The sequence below is a fragment of the Aethalodelphis obliquidens genome, unplaced genomic scaffold (assembly GCF_003676395.1).
Source record: "Aethalodelphis obliquidens isolate GAN/ISIS:26980383/991018 unplaced genomic scaffold, ASM367639v1 scaffold8, whole genome shotgun sequence".
Taxonomy (NCBI): Eukaryota; Metazoa; Chordata; class Mammalia; order Artiodactyla; family Delphinidae; genus Aethalodelphis; species Aethalodelphis obliquidens.
Genome location: NW_020837952.1, coordinates 4,361,786 through 4,375,286, shown reverse-complemented (window position 1 = coordinate 4,375,286; position 13,501 = coordinate 4,361,786).

Here is a 13,501-nt window from a genome sequence, read left to right as displayed (position 1 = left end):
ATTCCAATTATTCTTAGGGTAAAGACCCCAAGTCTTAAAGTGGCTGATGAGGCCCTGCATGGTCTGGCCCTCTCAACCTCTGCAGCCTCCCTCTGTACCTTTTCTCCCTCTTAATATGGCTACACTGACCTTCTTTCTGTTTGTGGAACATGTTGAACTCTTGCTTACCCAGGGCCTTTGCACATGCAATTCTCTATAACTAGATCACTCTCTTCTCCTTTTTCAGCCTTTTCTATTAATTTACTCATCTCTCATATCTCAGTTCAAGTATTGCTTCCTCAGCGAAGTTTCCCTAACTCCTTCAAATTTAGGTCAGGTTGCTCTACAATATACTCTCTTAGGATTGTGTTCCTCTCGTTAAAATAATGTATAGCAGTTTATATTTACATTTTCATGAGTGTGATTATTAGGTTACTATCATTCTCTCCAACTAGATTATAAGCTCCAGGGGCCATGTCTATTTTGCTCACCCTTGTGTCCTTAGTGCCTGCACTTATTAGGTGCTCAATAAATACTTGTCGAATATGTAAAGAGTCAATGGGTAGCAGAGAAAGGGAAGAGGCAGAAGATGAAATGGGAAAGGTTGCTGAGGGCTGGGTCAAGGAGGACCCTGCAGGCCTTGTAGAGTTTTTCCTTCCTTGCTTCTCAATTCTATTTTGCACCAGATACATCAGGAAATGTGCTATGATCACATGTGCCAAGGTACCACCCACGTCTGCAGGGGGTTGGGTTCTGAGCCTCTATTTATAACAAGTTCCCTAGGGATGCACCAGTGGCTGTGGGCTACTGGGATGACATTGAAGCTTGAAGTAGGGAAGTGTCATGGTCAGAATTGCATTTTGGCAAGACCATTCTAGCTGTATGTCTTGGAAAGACAGGAAGGGACAAGACTGGAGATTACTGCCATCATCTAGGCAAGTGACATGAATGTCTGGACTAGGGGGGAATCAGTGGAAAAACAGGGAAGAAAATAGACTCAAGAGAAATTTAGAAGTTAGAAGTTAGGTCTTGGTGTCTAATTGGATATAAGGGGAAAGAACAAGGAAGAATAGCAACCACAATAATTAACAATTACTGAGTACCTATGATGTGCCAGGCATGAGCCTATGTGCTTTACACATATCACATTATTTAGGCTCATAACAACCATGTGAGGCAGGTTATAGTACCATCCCCGGGGCTTCAGGTGACTCCTAGCTTTCTCGCTTTGGAGGCAGTGAGGCTGTCCACCAGGTAATGATTATGAGAGGAAGGAAGGCCAGGAGGGTGGTGTTAGACAATGACTTCTGTTTGGAACCTACCGACTTTGCGACTTGGGTGAGACATCCAGGTGGCAATTGGAAACATGGGTCTGAAACTCTCCTGAGAGTTGGGAGATGTGGGTCCAAGAGCCATCATCCCTGGGAGTGGATGGGATTGTTCAGAAGAGGTTAAGGCACCCGTCCCAGGGCTACTAACTTTCAAGGCCGAGGTTCTTAATCTGGCCTCTGTGATGGTTTCCTGAGTACATGAATCCCTTGAGGCATATGAGAGATGCTGGCAATCTGTGATGGTGCCTTAGAGTCTCAAAAGTGCGCATGGTCCACCAAAAAGATTAAGGGCTATGGATACAAGTGGTGGGTAGATGAAGAGGATTCAGGAGTGAATCAGTAGCGTCCAGTCCAATATTGCAGGGAGGTCAGATAAGAGAAAGCTTGAAAAGGTCGACCAAATTCGGCTCTTAGTTGATCACGGGTGGTTTTAAATTTCCATGGCTGGTGGCTGGGGTGGGAGTAGGTAGGATGAGGTGAAAATTGAGAACAAACATGACCTCTTTATTGGGAAGAGGAGAGAGGGGGGTCAAGGGTCAAGGGTAATTTCCCTCCCTCCTTCCCTCTCTCCCTCCCTCCCTTCTTTCCTTCCTTTCTTCCTTACTTTTTTAAAGTAGAAAAGCCCTTGAGCAGGGATACAGGTAGAGGGGAAAAGTCCCTCCAGGACCAGAGAGAGATGGTCCTTGATGCAGCGAGGTTCTGAGGGGATAGAGTTCAGAGTGCAGGTGGCGGGCCTGGCTCTGAGCACAGTGAGGGACACCTCCATCTCCAAGAGGGAGGAAAGGGTGGGGATGGATACAGACAACGGATGAGGGGGGCATTGTTAAGGATGGTGGTGGCAGCCATGAGGGCCCCTTTGGGTACCAAGAGTTTACGATTCTGGTGACTAGCAGAGGGGAAAGAGTGATGGTGCATCTGGTCTCACACTAGCTGAGGAGACACTGTCTTTTCCTTAGCCTGGACACCCTCCTCCTTATGTTTGGCCTTGTCCTCCTCCAGGAAGCCTTCCTTGACTGATAACTCCATTCTGCCCCTTCCCAGCAGCTGCCTCAGCTCCCTGTTCCCTCTTTGTCTCAGCACAGAGGCCAAGAGCTCCCCTTGGTTCAGTGTCTGCCTGCCTGTCTGTCTCTGGTCGCCAGAGAGAAGGCTCAAGGAAGGAGGTGAGGAGGGGATGGGAGCATTTGTGTATCTGTAAAATGGGTGGCTACTTCCTCAGGACGTTCCCTCCCCAGCTCTCAAGACAGGCTGTGCCCACAAGGGGGTGTTCAGCCAGAGAAGGCCTGCTTCGCATGATCTGGGCAAACAGCCCAATTGGCAGGCTGTCAGCAGGGCCCTCACCTTTGCTCCCTGCTCAGATGGCCCTGGCCTCCGTTGCCATGGTTGCCCCTTAGTTTGGGGTAAACAGAGCTCTCCCTCTCCCTATCCAGACACCTAAGTGTCTCTCTGGGGAGGGGTTGGAATTTCAGCGTCCAGGTATCCCTCACCCTGCTTCCCAGAAGGCACAAGGATGGTGAGTCACAGCATTTAGGCCCCTTTCCACCCCGTCACTGCTCTCTGGCTGGCCCTGAGGCTCCCTTCTGCTCCACCTGTGTCCTGTGAGAATTGGGGAGGGATAGGGAGAGGGCTGGAACTCACTGTCAAGCTGGGTGGTGGGTATAGGGAAGAGCTGTTTCTCCTGGGGCCTAGATCCAATCCCTGGAATCAGTGAGAACGATTACAGCTTCTTTCCTCGTTTCTCCTGGATCCTTAGGGCCTAGGGTGAGAGAGAGGAGAAGATAGAAAAAACAAATGTGGAGGAGAAGAATACGGATCAGAGTGGAGAAGATGATTCATCTGGATAGAAGTGAATCTTAGAACCATCCTTCATTCATTCATTCATTCTGTGAATCAAACAAATTCCCGTGCTGGGTACTGAGGGAAACAGAAACATGTAAGACACAACCCTGCTTCTGAGGAGGTGCCTTGGTGCTGGTGTGAGGGCCCTGGATTTGGAAACTGGGGACCCTGGTATGAGCCCTAACTACCACTTGATGGACAAGTCACTTCTCTAAGCCTTGGGTTCCTCATCTGTAAATAAGGATAATGATACTTAACTCCCAAGGTTATTGTGCGGATCAAATGAGATGAACATGGACCACTGCCTCATTTGCCGGTGTTCAACAGCAGTTGGATGCCTGTGGCTCAAGTTTGCAGTCAGGGAGGAGCGCTCAGACAAATATGACCCAGCCCAGGGTGTAACGAGGCCAGTTCTTGGGGTCTCTGTGGGAGAGGCCACTTCCCACAGCGGTGACGGCGGCAGGGAGGTGCTGCTGGGTGGTTTTCGTTCAGTAAATGTTTGCAGAGTGCACACGGTGCGCTGCAAGGGTAACTGTAGGCAGGATGGGCAGAACCCCGGGGCTGGGGCAGGGAGGCAGCTAGTGCCAGGCAGGAAAGCTCAGCTCCATCATCGTGAGGAGCTTGACCTTTACTCTGGAGGCAAAGGGAAGTGCTCAGCTGGGGAGTGACAGGATCCAAGGGGTGTTCATAGAAGATCAGTCTGCCTGGGCCCTGGGAGAAAACACCTTGGGGCAAAGTAAAGCGAGTCCATCGTGGAGGTAGAGGGGGGCGCTGGGCCAGAGGGAGACAGTGTACATGTCTAGGAGCCTCAGGCGGGCAGTGAGGTCACCTCCCCTGCAACTCTGCAGGGAGGGGGGCATTCACAGCAGCACGTCTCTTTCTCTGGGGGCCCTTCTCACTTGCCTGCGGGGAGGAGGGAGGGAACATCGCAGGGAGGTGGAGAATTTCTCGGGAACACTGCCCCCTTCCGCCTCCTCCCTCCACGGGACCCAGGGCCTGGCTCAGAGGTGGGAGGGGGAGAGGGGGACAGGATCGGGGTCCCATCTGGGTCCCTTCTGGGTCCTGCTCCTGTTCTCTAAGAGAGAGGGTGAGTCAACTGCGGTTTTTAAATCTGGAGAAGTAGTTCATGGTGGCAGAGAGATCGAAACCCCACAGGTCACAAGAACTTCACTGTCTTGAACCCCAGAGAGCTACCTGGAATACGGTGCTGTCCAGCCCCGGGACATAACTTTCTTGGGAGGGAAATTTCTGGCCGGGGGGAGCTGGTTGATAGGAATCGAGGCCCTCAGCCTTTGGTGGTACCAGTGATCCTGGCCCCCCTTAGCTCCCACCTCATTTCCGGATGGACCACCCACGCTGGGGTGACTCAGGTATGCGGCTCAGGCCCGAAATCCTCCCAACACCCTGGGCTGACTCAGCCTGAGCTCCCGGGAATGGTGAGATCGTTCCCCCAGCTCTCCCGAGGTGGACAGATAAGGTTTACGGCTCATTATCTGTGAGATGGTGGGCTGTGCAGACATACCTGCAACTGCATTCCTCCTGGGCCTGACCCTGCCTTACACAGTCTTTTCCAGGAATTTCAGGCGTCTGAGCACCATTTATTTTCAGAAACCTGCTTCTCAGCACCTCCTCCCCCGGAGGGGGTCTCCTCCCACCCAGGCCTCGCCACCTTGCTCTTGTCCCCCTGAGGCCTGCCGCTCCCACTCTCCTCTGGGCCTTGGCTTCTGGGCCGGCCTGCCCCACTCGAGGTCCGAGTAAAAAGAGATCCAGCACAGCTCCTTTTGCAAAGAAGCATATCCCCTTCCCTTTTCCCTCATTTCTACTACTACTCCTTGCCTTAGCCGGTCCTTCCTTCAGTCTAGCCTTTTCTCCCTTTCAATTCTTAAATTAAACTTCCACTTAATTTAATACTTATTTTCATTTTATATCCAGGTCACATTTTCTACATTAAAATATAACCATATAATAACTATAAATGGAGTATAACGTTTTAACATCGTGACCCACTATATTGTACACCTGTAACATATGATATTGTACAGCAACTATACTTCAATTAAAAAAGACTGTGGATATTGACAAAAATTTTGGATTTGGGGAAAAAAAAATATATATATTCATGCTGACTTCCCCCACCCCCTACACCCTCAGAGAAAAAAGTGAACTTTACACACCTTGAAAGATGGGATGCACAGAGAAAGATGGAATTGCACCCAAGTAACAAAGAACACAAAGAGACCCAATAGTAGACATGTCAGAAGCTCATAGGTGACAGCTCAGGGCTTGAGGGCTTGCAGCAGGAAGGAGGAGGCATGAAAAGGCTAAAGTTTTGAAATGCTATCGCTGGTGCCACACTGAAAGGGAGAAAAGGCTAGACAGAAGGGAGGACTGGCTAATCCAAGGAACAGAATAATAGGAGTAGAGATGAGTGAAGAGGGAAGGGGGACTGCTCCTTTGAAAGGAAAGCATTCCTTAAAGGAGCTGATGCTGTTTTGTTCATGGGTTGGTATCCAGTGAGGTAGACTCTGGAGAGCAGGTGAGGGTGGACTTATCATAGGAGCCCTTTAATGGAGGAGAGGGAGGTAAAAGACAGGGGGAAGGGTGAATTCTTGGAGAAGAGTTTATCGTTTTCACCCATCACAGCAATAGTCCTATATGGGGACTGCACAGGGGCAAAGAAAATCTCTTGCAAATATTATCATCATATAATTGATTTTATAGAGGAGAGAACAAAAGCTGTTCAAATCAAATCAGTGTGATTTCAAGCTTAATGCTTTCCCCAAGACATTGCAATCACTTTGGGAAGTTCAAAGTTCTAAAAACGGAATGAATTTAAATGTCATTAATAATAAAATGTAATTTCAAGGAATTTTAGAAATAAATGGGACTGTTCCTTCACTGTACAGATGAGACAGCTGTAGCTCTGAGAGGGGAAGTGACCCGTCCAAGGTCACACAGCAATTTAGAGACTGAGTTGAGAGGAGAGCACAGGTTATTTGATTCCCCAATTTTTGTTTTCCAGCTAGTCCGTATTGTTCCAAGAATTGCTGAAAACAATTCTCAAAATGAAAATGAATTCTCACGACAAAACCTAGAGCACTTTGGAGGTGGTGATAGGAATTTGCAGAAGTGAAAGGGCTTGAGGGTGTGTCAACTCACAGGATTCGTGGGAAGTGTGGGGAGCCAGGAAGTCAGCTGGCCAGTGAGCCAGCTTTCAGCTGTCCTGGGATTCCTAGGCCTCCCCAGATCAGCAGGGCAACTTCTGCAGGCCTTCTGGAAGTCATCTTCCTTTATCAGAGGTGCTGGCTGATGTGAGTCAAAGCTTTCATGCTGGCCTGGAGAATTTGCCTTCCTATCTCCAGCGTCTTTCAGTCTGTGTCTGGTTAGACTCAGGACTGGGAAACCCAGTGGGACTGGGAAACCTAACTGAGTTCTGGAGCTTGAAGAGTTGGGTTGAATTCTGTTCCTGACATTTAGGTGCCGTGTGACCTTACAAAATGGGTCGAAAGTTTCTAAACCTCCATACCCTAATGTGTAAACAAGACTAACTGTACTTTCCTCATGGGTTTAATTGTGAGGATTAAATGGGATTATAAAAGGTCTATGGGGGCTCCTCTGGTGGCACAGTGGTTAAGAATCTGCTTGCCAATGCAGGAGACATGGGTTCGAGCCCTGGTCCGGGAAGATCTCACATGCTGTGGAGCAACTAAGCCCGTGTGCCTCAACTACTGAGCCTGTGTGCCACAACTACTGAAGCCTGCGTGCCACAACTACTGAAGCCTGCGTGCCTAGAGCTGGTGCTCTGCAACAAGAGAAGCCACTGCAATGAGAAGCCCACGCACCGCAAGGAAGGCTAGCCCCCGCTCACCGCAACTAGAGAAAGCCTGTGTGCAGCAACGAAGACCCAACACAGACAAAAATAAATAAATAAATAAATTTATTAAGAAAAAAGTCTGTGGTGCAGGGAGTGCCTGGCATTATGGTACTACCCTGAAGGGATACAGAGAGAGGGAGGTGTACCGCAGGGAGGCGAGACCCAGCTTTGGGGGCAGACAGGGCCCAATTCTACTGTTGGAGCACAAGCTATTCTTAACCTTGATGCTCAGTTTCCTCAGCTCTAAAATGGAGATATTGCTTATTTCATAGTTTCTGTAAGGATTAAAAGCTGTCATGACTGCCTTAAGGAAACTCCTAAATCATTGGGGGTACTTGGACCCATGCCCAACTCTGGGAGACCAGGTGAGAGTCCAGGCTGGGAGACTGGGGGAGAAGCCAGGAGGGGAAAGTCTGGGAGGGCTTCCTGTAGGAGGTATTTGGAGTGCAACCAGGCTGGAGCGACAGAGAGAGAGGAGGAGGGTCTGGTGAAGAAACCAGGTGGAGAGTTTGTGTAGGAGCTGGCTACCAAGTGAACAGGGTCAGGCCATGGTGGGAGAGGCGTAGTTGGGGGCAGAGGGTTCATGTGGGGGCCATGGCTCCCATGGCCCCATGGGTGTAGGAGGAGGCCTGGGGAGTTTGACTTCTGCAGCGGGATACTTCTGAACCAGAAGCTCTGGAGCTCTGGTCTGGTAGGGAAATGGCCCTCTCCTCTGCCTCCCATGTTCTGGAGGCTGCTTCTGCCGTTCAAGCTTCTCTTAGCTTCCCGAGATGATCACCTGGGAAACCTGGGGAGGCAAGGAAGGAGAGGGCAGCACTTGTGTGACACCTTGGGGAATCCTGGCCTCAGGCTGGAATTCCGTTGGGAATGCAGGAGCACACAGTGGGTTGTGTTGCCGTGGGAGCTTGCTGAACACTTCCCTGAGGCTAAATTGGCTCCAGCTGGCCCAGACCAAGCCCAGTCCCACCTTCCAGGTCAGCAGCTTTGTCATTAGACCTATGATTGTGACACTGTGTCCTGCTTTGGGGTCGTCTTAGCCCTTAGACACCTGGGGATCCCGGAAGAAATGTTGATTATTGGGTGATTGGTAGCAGGGCTTTCCTTGACCTGAGCTGGTCTCCCACTCTCCCTTTTACTTCCTTTCTAATAGATACACACACACACACACACACACACACACACACACACACACACGCATGATGGCAGAGGCTTAGTCAATCCTTAGTGAATTCATCATATGTTGGTGCGGTGCCTTCTAAGCGCTTTCTAATGCTGTAGATACGGTAGTTAGCAAGGCAGTTAAGGTCGTTGCTCTCAGGAGCTTTCCCTTAGGTCAGGAGGTGTCCCCTAGGTCTGTCTGGATCACTGAGTAAGAGAGGTCATTGAATGTTCAATGAATGCATGTAATATTTATTTTTTGGATTGCTAAATAAAATGAGAAAAATGTTTTGGGGACATTTCTTCTGGGTTATCCACAATGACTCTATATGAAAGCGTCACTGGAAACAGCATGCCCAGGCTTTTGGGCTTACACCAGACTTGAGGTCAAGTCTTGAAGGACTTTTAGTTTCCTTATCTGTAAAATGGGATAATGTTACCTTCCTCCTGGGTTATTTTATGATTATAAATATGTAAGAGATCTGACACTTTGACCTTTAGTGGGAACCCAGTAAATGAAAGCTGCCGTCATCATCACCATCATTCATTCCCTACATCACCACCACCACCGCCACCATCATGGTCGGCAGGGAAAGGAACCCTGGGTTGGGAGATGGGGAAGCAGAGGGCGTGTCAATAAGCAGAGCTCAGTTTACATGGCTGGCTCCCTGGGAACTGGATTTGCAAACTTCTGTTTTGCATAGTGACAGAGTTTTGCTTGTTATCCCTTTATTACTATCCCAGAGACTCCTTCTTTTTTTTTTTTTTTTTGCGGGCCTCTCACTGTTGTGGCCTCTCCCGTTGTGGAGCACAGGCTCCAGACACACAGGCCCAGCGGCCATGGCTCACGGGCCCAGCCGCTCCGCGGCATGCGGGATCCTCCCGGACCGGGGCACGAACCCGTGTCCCCTGCATCGGCAGGCGGACTCTCAACCACTGCGCCATCAGGGAAGCCCCAGAGACTCCTTCTTATCATCCCAATTGCCACCTCTCTCTAGTTAGCCTCAGTCCTTCCGAACCAGCGCTCTCTCCCACTTGAGCACCTCCTGTGGGCTGAGTGGACACTGCAGAGGACACAGAGATGCATGAGACATGGTCCCATCCTGCAAGGACTTCAATTCTCACAAGGCAAATGAGTCAAAGCGGGTGTGAACACAAGTTCCATGGGGTGATGATCTCAGACAGTGAAGGGATGGGGGAGGCTGCACAGGGGGGTGGTGTGGTGAGAGTCGAGCTAACGTTGATTGACAACCTACAACTGTCAGGCACTGTTCCCTTACCTGATGTTCAGACCGGTCCTCTTAGGTAGTTGCATTTTCAGCTGAGGAAAAGGAACATCAAGAGATTAAGTAGAGTGTCCAGCTTCACACCGTTGGGAAGTGGTTCCAAAGTTCTTTTGATTGCATTCACTATCCTTTGGCCTTCAGTCACACCTGGCTGCAGAGCCGACGAACATGCATTAACAGGCTTGGTGAGTCCCACCAGTGAGGAGTCCACGGGGTTCAGATTCCAGTGCTCTTCACAGCTGTGTGGACCTGGGCACGTACCCATCCCTGCCCGGAGAGGTCTTTATAAGCTTGCATGAGCTGAAGTTTGCAGTGCACATAGTTGGCCTTAGGATGTGTGTCTGGGGCTCCGCCAACCCATCTATTGACCCTCTGCCACAGCCTCCCAGATGACGATGCACATGGCACTTGCACAAAGCTTGAGCTTTGGGAGTTCCTTACTTAGAGTGAGCAGAAGTCTCTCTCTGGGGGCTTCTTCCTGCTGGTGCTGGACGTATCCCTTGGGCCACAGGGATGAATGTCCCTTCTTCTTCCTGGCAGTTCATGGAACATACTCCAGGGAACATACTCAGTGCCAGCTGAAAATGCAACTACTTAAGAGATCTGTGGAATGTGGTTCTCATTCATCTCCTTATCCCAGACATCTCCTTGCATCAGCTCCCATTTGTCCAGGTCCCTTGTAAGAGTCAGACAAGAGCCAAACCCTGTTCTCCAAGCATGGCACGATCAGAGGGGAGGAAATGGGCTTTCCCATGCTTGGATCTGTTGCCGAGGACCACGGAGGATTTCACGGCGGCCTCGTCATGCTGTTGCTGGCATGAAGGTGTGCATGTGCACGCGTGTGTGATGAACAAAGGTAAGGTGATGGGTGTAAACTGTGTGTTCAGGGGAGGGTCTACACATTCCCTCTGTGGCATGTACTCTGGGTCAGGGCCCTGCCAGGCAGAGGCTGGCAAAAGAGTTGGGAACTATACTCAGACACTACAGGATGCTGTCCTGTCTGCAAGAAGCTATGGTCTGACGTCACTGAGAGGAATGTGATGGCAGGGGAAAGTCCAGCAGCTCACGACAAGTGTGTGCAGCAATGTGGCTGGAGCAGAAGGTGCTAAGGTTCAGGGAGCTACAGGAAGTGCCTGTGTTGGACTCGGCCATGCAATCAACTGCCGTAGGTTCTTTCTTCTTACCGTCTTCTCTCCGCATGGCTCCTGGCACCCCACAAGCCTTCTCGCTTGTGTGCTGCAATAGCCCCCTTTCTAGTCTCCTGCCAGTTTTTGCCCCTACTATCTAACCTACACATCTCAGCCCCCTGAATCTTCTTAAAACACCACTTTAACCGTGTCCCCTCCTTCCCCACACCTTCCTTGGCCCCCATGACCACCTTCACGTTCCACAGGAATCCTGTTCTCATCCAATAACTTATTGCATTTCCATACCTTTCTTTTCTAAGCTCAATTCCATCAAGCCCAAGCTCATTTATTTTTATTTTTTTGATTATTAATTAATTATTTTTTGGCTGCGTTGGGTCTTCATTGCTGCACTCGGGCTTCCTCTAGCTGTGGTGAGCAGGGGCTGCTCTTCATTGCGGTGTGTGGGCTTCTCATTTGGTGGCTTTTCTTGTTGTGGAGCACAGGCTCTAGGGCGTGGGCTTCAGTAGTTGTGGCACGTGGGCGCAGTAGTTGTGGCTCGCGGGCTCTAAAGCGCAGGCTCAGCAGTGGTGGCGCACGGGCTTAGTTGCTCCACAGCATGTGGGATCTTCCCAGACCAGGGCTCGAACCCATGTCCCCTGCATTGGCAGGTGGATTCTTAATCACTGTGCCACCTGGGCTTCTCTCCAAGGTGGGCTGGGCCTTAGCTGTTTGCATCCCATTCCTTCCTGTTTCAACCTCAGCTCTTCACTTCATCAGAACAGAATGGTCTCCCCAAACCAGAGCTTCCCCGCCAGGGTGCCTGGTCACACCATTTGTGCCGAGAGTGGGCTATACTTGTGTGATACATTGGGCCCACCAGCCCTCTGAGTGTCAGAGGGAGGCCTTGGGTGGCCAGAGCCTCTGGCCTGACCACAACTAGTCCCAAGCAGACCTTTTCATTTACCCCAGCTTGCCATATACGAATGATCATTTCCTGTAAGTCACGACACGACCGTGGAGAAGGCTGGGAATGGCCTAAGCAGTGGCCGTTTCCTGGGATGAGGTGGAATGAGATCCAGATACCCGGAGAACTCTCAGAGGACCACGCCTTGCCTGTAACTTTTCATGACCCCACCAATGTTGTGCAACTTTCTCTTCCGTACTAGGTGTGGAAGGGTCACTGCTCCTGTATGTCAGGAGAGCAAGAAAGGGCCCCTCCTCTTCACCCAGGGCTGGGAGGGGTGCCTGAGCTACTGTGTGAGAGTGGGCCCTACCCTGGGACCCTGGCAAGTACAGGGTATCAGGGCGTTCAAAGGTTCTTTTTTTTTAATTGAAATATGGTTGATCTACAGTGTTGTGTTAGTCTCAGGTATACGGCAAAGTGATTCAGTTATAGATACATATATATATGTATATTCTTTTTCAGATTCTTTTCCATTATAGGTTATTGCAAGCTATTGAATACAGTTCCCTGTGCTATACAGTAGGTCCTCGTTGTTTATTTATTTTATATACAGTAGTATCTGTTAATTCCAAACTCCTAATTTATCCCTCCCCAAAGGTTCTTGTCCAACCACACTAGTTATGGTTTTTAAAAAATGTTTATTTTAATTAATTAAATTAATTAATTAGGTTGTGCCTGGTCTTAGTTGTGACAGGCGTGCTCCTTAGTTGTGGCTTGTGGGCTCTTTAGTTGTGGCATGCAAACTCTTAGTTGCGGCATGTGGGATCTAGTTCCCTGACCAGGGATCGTACCTGGGCCCCCTGCACTGGGATCGCGGAGTCTTAACAACTGCGCCAGCAAGGAAGTCCCTAGTTATGGGTTTTTAAGGGGGTGCCGGGTGGGTGTTTTTCAGACCACAAAGAGCTCCCCTTTTCAAGCAGACCCCTAGATTTCTCTGAGGCTGGGGGGTGTGGGCTGAAAAATGGACAATCAGAAGTGCATCCCGGACAAGACCAACTTCAGGCAATGTGGCGGTGAGGGAGCTCACTTCAGCATGCTTCTCCACCTCACCAGTCCTCCTGCCTCCTTGGAGGACCCTTGGACCCAACTCTGACACTCTGGTCCTCTTTTCATCAAGGTATGCCCCCCATCTCTCAAGCCCTGGCCCTGATAGTGCCAGTTTGCTGATCTGAGGACAGTCTCTGGGCTGCTAAACGCCCACACCACTCTTCTTGCTTCTCATCATTATACAGGAAGTGTGATATAGTGGTTAGGGCCTTGGAGAAAGAGCCACACTGCTGTGTGAGTCTGGGTATGTTTCTTAACCTCTCTGTGGCTCATCAGGTAAAAATGGTATTATAGCACTTACTTTATAGGGTTCTTACGTAGTGTAAATGAATTAATACTTGGAAGACATTTTTGTACCATATCAGTATTATTATTACCCTATTAGAATAAGTGGCATTATGTGTCTGTCTCTCTCTCCCTGCACACAGTAAAGACCATTGGGGACCCAGTTCCCTCAGAGCCTTCCCAGCACGTGCCCAATGTATAGCCAGCCACCAATATACTGAATTAGTGAAGAAGGACTCCTAATATTCACCTTTCAACAGAAGCCTTCAGGCCACACCTTGCTTTGGTCATAGGAGGCTCCTACCTGTACTGAACTGGTGTGAAGGGAACCAAAAAACTATCTCACCATACTTTTTAGGCTACTGCCTGATAAGTAAATGAGTGGACAAGTGAATGAATGAGTGAACAAAACCAGGACGGAATAAAGGCCTGGGGTCCCTGCCCCTGACTCCCCACCTTGGTCCTCAGGTTGCTGGGCAGGAAATTCAGAACAAAAAACCTCTGGACAATAGCTCCATTGCCCAGCAGCCCAGGCCATGGGTAATTCTCAGTGCTGGAGGGGGTGGTGGTGTGTGTGTGTGGGGTGCTGTAGCTGAGGCCCAGGTCCTTGCTGT